A 6,815-nucleotide genomic window follows, 5' to 3' on the forward strand; every position below is an offset into this window, starting at 1 on the left:
GCTCTTCCCATGGTATGCGGAAGTTCCTGGGCTAGGGATAGAACCTGCGCCACTGCAGCAGCTCAGAGCTGGTTTTTCAAGTACCAGGCTCTGTTGATCAGTCCTGTGGGATATAACCCATCTGACCACAGGGGACATAATGTTATTTGGGAGGAAGGTGGTATCCTGGAGCTCAGAGTGTGATCCAAAAAAGCACTTTCTAACCACTATTCAACTTAAGAATTTGCCTCATACAACAAATATACTAGGGAAAAAATTACACATACTTGGAAAAAATACAACCCAGGACTCTCAAGGAAAAGGATTCTTGCATTCTTCTTACATCAAGGACTCAACTCATGACGTCTACAAAATACTTAACATTCTCCTTCTGTCTACATTGTCAGTCTTTCAGTTCAGCTGTTTTTCTCGCAATAGGCAGGCTGAATGTGTGATTTAAAAATTTTTAATGAACAGAAACATTTTTATAAAATCTAAAATAAAAAAATTAACTGAATTGAAAAGAACTTAACAGAAGCAAACGTTTCTTTCATTAGATAGTTTTCAAAGTTCTGGCTGAAAGCTTTTTTTCTTCTTGATAATTACTCCTTCTCCAAATTTAGTGTTCATAAATTTTAATTCCTCATAAATATCTCTAAGGAAATGTTTGAAAACTAACATATTGTTCTTTCATCTGAACATTTCTTGGCATAAATAACATGCCAGAAATAAACAGTGACAAAAGTAGCAAATACTTTAGCCTAAGGCCTGACCAGTGGCTATACCTGAACTCTTGACCTTGGCTTCAAGGTCAAGGAGTCTAGGCTCCATCCCCAATGCACACAGTCTAACCTTACCTCCCCTCCACCCCAGCCTGCCAGTTGATTTCTCTGAATTCACTCTTGCCTTGCCTTCTGCAATTTGTTTCTCATGTGTCACTGTCTATTTAAATCCCATTAATGGTCATATTACCCCAGGATAAAGATATTAATAGTCATCGATCACTAAGGCCTGACATGATTTGGCCCCTACTTATCTCTCTGACCTAATTGTCCAATAGAAATAAGATGTGAGTGACAAATATGAGCCATATGTGATTTTAAATTTTGAGTAGCCACATTAAAAAAAGAAATCAGTGAAATTAATTTTATCAATACATTTTGTTGAATTTCAAAGCATATTAACATTATCATTTCAACGTGTAATCACGTTAACTAGTGAGAAATTTCTGAATAGAGATAATTAATGTCTTTCTTTCCAATCTGGAGGTCTTTTTCTTTATTTTTCTTGCCTTATTGCCCTGGCTAGAGACCCCAAAATGGACTTTCTTGCTTTTTTTTCCAGATATTAAGAGGAAAGCATTCATACTAAGTATAATGTTAGCTGTGTACTTTTCACTGATGCCCTTTATCCAGGTTGGAGAAGTTCCCTCTGCCGTCCCTTCCAAGTTTGCTGACAGTTTCAAAAATCAGGATGGATGTTGAATTTTGTCAGATGCTTTTTCTGCAGCTACTGAAATCACCACATAGTTTTTCTTCTTTAGTACTATGACAAATTACTTTTTTTTTTTTTTCAGTCTTTTTAGGGCCACTCCTTCGGCATATGAAAGTTCCCAGGCTAGGGGTCCAAATGGAGCTGTAGCTGCTGGCCTACGCCATAGCCACAGCAACCCCAGGTCTGAGCTGCGTCTGTGACCTACACCACAGCTCATGGCAACACCGGATCCTTAACCCACTGAACAAGGTCAGGGATCAAACCTGTGTCCTCATGGATACTAGTCAGGTTCATTTCCACTGAACTATGATGGGCACTCCAAATTACACTGATTTTTGAATGTTGAGCTAGTCTTGTTTTCTTGGAAAAAACTTCTTGGTTATGATGTATTTTCCTTTTCATATATTTTTAGATTTAATTGGCTACAATTTTGTTTGAAATTTTTGCATCTGTATTCATGAAGGATACTGGTCTGTAGTTTTATTTTCTTGTACTATCTTTGCCTGGTTTGGGGATCAAGATAATGCTGGCTTCATAGAATACGTTAGACATTACTCCTCTCCAATTTTCTGGAAGTTTGTGTATAATTGGTATTATTGCTTCCTTAAATGTTTGATAGAATCCCACTGAAGGCATCTGGGCCTGGTGTTTTCTTTGAGAGAGAAATAAATGAATTAACTCATGTGAAGTAACTAGAACTGCGTCTGGCTTGTAGAAAGTGCTGAATAAGTGTTAGCTGTTATTTCTTCCAAAAATTTATCTACACTTTCAGTTAAAATAATGTTTATTTCAGAACTTAGAAAATATTTTTAAATTTTAAGAAAGAGAGCAGTTCCCATTGTGGCTCAGTGGAAATGAATCTGACTAGCATCCATCAGAACACAGGTCTGATCCCTGGCCTTGATTAGTGGATTAAGTATCGGCGTTGCCTTGAGCTGTGGTGTAGGTCACAGACACGGCTGGGATCCTGCACTGGTGTGGCTGTGGTGTAGGCCAGCAGCTACATCTCTGATTCAACCCCTAGCCTGGAATTTTCATATGCAGTGGGTGCGGCCCTTAAAAAAAAAAAGAAAGAGAAGTTCCGGTGGGGTTCAGCAGTAATGAACCTGACTGCTATCCATGAAGACATGGATTTAATCCCTGGCCCTACTCAGTGCATTAAAGATCTGTCTTTGCCTTGAGCTGCTGTGTAGTTCCCAGATGCAGCTGCGATCTGGCTTTGCTGTGGCTGTGGTGTAGGCCTGCAGCTGCAGCTCTGACTTGACCCCTAGCCTAGGAACTTCCATATGCTGTAGGCGTGGCCCTTAAAAAAAAAAAAAATTAAGAAAGAAAAAATTGTAATAATCCTACTACCCAAAGATAACTAGTATTAACATTTTACTACATTCTTCAGTGTTTTCTACAGATAACTTACGCTTGTTTATACTGTTGTTTATATTGCTCTGTACCTGCTTTATTCACTTAACATTCAGTTATTAACATTCCCATGTCAATAGAAGTTCCTAATAAGTATAATTTCAGTGGCTATACTATTATATGGTCATAAAATTTGTTTTTATGAAAATAATGATATATTTTAAGTGAATAATTATACATTCAATTAAAAGAATTTTAAATGGGGGCTGCCCTAGAAAATGAAAGATATTCCAAAAAAACCCAGCAGGTTGTACCTATTGGTAACAAAAATATACAGGTTGTCTAAAATCCTAAAATGGGCATAGGATAAAAGTATTTTTCATTTATTAATTGTAATCTTCAAAAAAGGATGCTTTTGTCTAAAAGATTGATATTTTGTGTTGAGAACTGCGGTATGGTTTCAAAAGCTTTTTCATGGTTATATTCTAGAACATCAGGATAGAATTTATTACCAGAAAAGCCTTTGTGTGTGTTCTGCTGAATTTCTCAATCTTTTGGTGTGTGTATATTCGCGTTTATTTTGTTTTTGTCCTGTCTTTGTTTAACAAAATAAACTACACTCAAGGGCCCTAGCTAGAACTTTTCTCCAATTGATTACCTCTCAGTGGTGGTCTCTAGTTAAAACACCACAGTTAATTCCCAGAAGGAAAACAGCATTATAATCCTCCTCCAACAAGAAGCCTCTGGTCCAGGGCTTTCTCACGTCCTCACCTATCCTCAGGAACACTTTGTGCCTATGTATCTCGGATCTGCCAAGAGCTAGGCACCCCTCCGTATTCAGTCGAAATGGACCAGGATAGTCCTCGCCCCCTAGGCTCAACGTAGGTTTAAAGTAACAAGCGTCCTTTTCCGAGTTCTGTTTTTATTTTGTTTTTCAGTCACTTCCCCCTAAATATGGGCAGCTTAGATTAAGATGGGTCCCTGTAAATGCAGCCATCAGTCACGAATCACAAAAGACTTAAGGTCCACAGACGCGACTGCAATCCTCTTGCGGGGCGGGGGTGGGGGGTGGGGAGGTGCGAGGAGAACCAATTTCGTGAACTCCACAAAGCAAATGGTCTAAAATTTTAAAATTAGAAAAATTAAACCCGCGAGCACCCATTACCCCTTATCTGGGAAGTTTTTAGTAGCGGTAACCTTAATGTCCCCCAACTTCTCACTTGCCTGGTGAGTTAGAGTTGAAAGGGAATTGAAAGCAAAACTGCCACGTGAGACTAGGAGAAAAACTGGAGGATGCGGGCATCGATCCCGCTACCTCTCGCATGCTAAGCGAGCGCTCTACCATTTGAGCTAATCCCCCACCGCTGGCCACGGCTGGTTATCTCTTCCCCTAGAGAGAGGTCAGACTATTTAGAAATCAAAGATTCTTGACCATACTCTTGACCTTGCCCCATACTTGAAGCCAAACTAACAAAAATGTGCACTCTCCTTCGAGCCGGAATCGAACCAGCGACCTAAGGATGGCCGCGGACTTGCGTCTACAGTCCTCCGCTCTACCAGCTGAGCTATCGAAGGGAGTGGAAAAGTGGCGCTTCAACTTCGCTTCATAACTTCTAGTCATTTCTCTACGTTTCCTGTGCTTTCAGCAGCGTTTCCTAGTGATTTCCAGGTTCCTTGAGCGCTAACTTCTCGGCTAGCGAGAAGTGCAGCTGCAGCGAGCACTCGCTGCGTGGCCCTGCATCGCTCTCTTAGAAGGAGGTCGGAGACCTAGCTCCAGGGAGCCGGCGGTTGGCCCGCGCTGGCTTTTTCTGTGCGACTCAAGGGCTGGAAACCACCAAAAACGCTTTAGAAACAAGCAGAAGGCGGGCCGGCAGCCGCCTTGCGGAGCACGAGCTCAGTGCCCCGCTGGGAACTTGTATGTCACGTCTCCGCTCCCGGATCTGCAAAAGATTACGCACCCAAACAAAACGATAGAGCCAGTTTCTACTTGGAATGTGTTAGCGACTACAAATCTTCCAAAGTTCGACGAAAAGGGTACTTGTCTCCTTCGAGCCGGAGTCGAACCAGCGACCTAAGGATGCCTCTTAGTTAGATCACCAACTACAGTCCTCCGCTCTACCAGCTGAGCTATCGAAGGGACGGCTGAGGTGCTGGTTCCCCGTGGATCCAACACAAAAGAATTTGGTGCGAGTTGGCCTCTTGGCCAGAGAGCATGCGTAACCGAGGGGGCGGGGAACAGAGGGGGCGTGCCCGGGTGTTTTACGCGTGCGCAGAAAAACCAGCCGCTGCTCTCCCCGGGAGCCTGTCTGGGCGGGAAAAGGCCTCCAAGTTGAGTGTCAAGTCTCAGGCTCCGACGCAAACACCACTGTCGCACTTTTCCCTTCCTACTCTTTGTTAGGGTACTTACTCTTGGTTGTAGCTTCACCATTTTGTAACCTTTATGTCCCTTCACCTTTCCTCCTGGAAGGGGCGGGTGGTGCAGGGTAAGACTGACCAGAGTCAGAGGACCAGGTCCCAGTCCTTCCTCCTCTCCAGCAGTTCTGGTCACCTTAGTTTTCAGAATCAGAGATTTTTTTACTTCCTCTGGGTTCTGCAAAGCACAAAGGCCAAGAGATGTTTTCCGCACTTGGAGGGCGGAGAGCTGCGGCGCCTCGTTTCCACTGCCACCTGTAGAACTTTCCAGATGTTCTCGAGCACTTCGGGGAGGCCGGGCTGCGCATGGAAGACGGCAGCGCGGGGGCAAAGCCCAGGAGAGGAGGGGCGGTGTCGGCGGGTTCCAGGTAGGAAGGGGGTAGGGAGCCCCAAGGTCAAGCCCGCAGGTCCCGGGACAAAGCTGGCTGCTTTGGTTCCTGGAGGCTTGTAAGATACTTGAAGACCTTGAGGTCCCTGAGGCACTAAACTACCTTACCCACGCCCGGCAACGTAGAGGGGAAAACGTTACGTACACTGGCGTTTGGAACCCGTTCCTGTTTTACATTTCTTTTGACCAAAGTGTTGATTGAGCCCCTTGGTTGTCAGCAGAGCAGGAAAACTAATGATTTGGGTTCGGCCCTCGAGAGCATTTTAACCAAGAGGGCATAATGCTGGTTTGAGCAAACTGAGTTTTTATTTTCAAGTTATTCGTGGAAAGGAGTTTAGGGTTAGTTCTTAATCTCCGCCCCCCCCCCCCCGCCCCAGTAGCGTAACAAATCCCCAAAGTAAAAGTTTTAATAAAATGTGAAGATGTGTTAAGGAAGAGAAAAATGTGAGGTTAAAAGAGCTGGTGTTTATGTGGGAAAGCGGCTTCTTTAAGACTCCATAAACATGGTTAAAAGGAGTTAAACATTGAGGCTTGGGGGTGGGGCAGGCACAGACGGTTTGAACGAAATGATGGTGGGTTTTATTTTTGTTTCCTAGCAAACATTTTGCCATTTTGGGGGCACATAACCAGCTGATAGCTCTTTAGAGTTATATCGTGTTTCTGAGTTTAAAAAATATTATCTCCATGAGAAGTGGAGGAGATATGTTGCACCCCTCCCCCCAAGTTTATGGACAGAACCTTGTAAATAGGGCTAAGAGAAAAGGGCCTCTGTCTGATTCATACCTTCTATTTTATGAGAGTGGCAGTAAGGTGTTTATTATCTGCTCAGGTCACTGTGATGGAACACTGGCCCCTTAGTATAATCTCCTGCTGCGCCTTCCTCCACCACAGTCAGCCACACCGGGGTGATATGCTCCAAGAGGGCCAAGATGTTTCTTGATTTTTGGTTTTTGTACTTGTGATAGAAATCCACTACATGGTGCCGCGCCCCGCCCCCCCCCCCCCGCAAAGTTCTTGAATTTTATCCCTCAGACTGATGCTGAGGATTGAATATTTGTGTTCCCCGCCCCTCCCCCAAGTTCACATGTTAAAAATTTAATGCCCAACTGATGGTATTTGGAGGTGGAACCTATGGGAAGTGATTAGGCAGAGCCCTTAGGAATGGGATTAGTGCGTTTTTAAGAGA

The 6,815-nt window shown here is 43.6% G+C and overlaps 3 non-coding genes across 3 annotated transcripts; all 3 read right to left on the reverse strand.

Moving 5' to 3' along the window:
- Positions 1-4,116: 4,116 nt before the first annotated feature.
- TRNAA-AGC (transfer RNA alanine (anticodon AGC)) lies at positions 4,117-4,189 on the reverse strand. The gene has a single exon. It is a non-coding gene; the product is annotated as a tRNA-Ala (tRNA).
- Positions 4,190-4,315: 126 nt separating this feature from the next.
- On the reverse strand, positions 4,316-4,404 carry TRNAY-GUA (transfer RNA tyrosine (anticodon GUA)). The gene is given in 2 exon segments: positions 4,316-4,351; positions 4,368-4,404. It is a non-coding gene; the product is annotated as a tRNA-Tyr (tRNA).
- A 468-nt stretch (positions 4,405-4,872) lies between these two features.
- On the reverse strand, positions 4,873-4,966 carry TRNAY-GUA (transfer RNA tyrosine (anticodon GUA)). Its single transcript has 2 exons — positions 4,930-4,966; positions 4,873-4,908 (listed from the first exon to the last, which is right to left on the reverse strand). It is a non-coding gene; the product is annotated as a tRNA-Tyr (tRNA).
- Between the last annotated feature and the right edge of the window lie 1,849 nt (positions 4,967-6,815).

Source organism: Phacochoerus africanus, chromosome 6 (genome assembly GCF_016906955.1).
Source record: "Phacochoerus africanus isolate WHEZ1 chromosome 6, ROS_Pafr_v1, whole genome shotgun sequence".
Taxonomy (NCBI): Eukaryota; Metazoa; Chordata; class Mammalia; order Artiodactyla; family Suidae; genus Phacochoerus; species Phacochoerus africanus.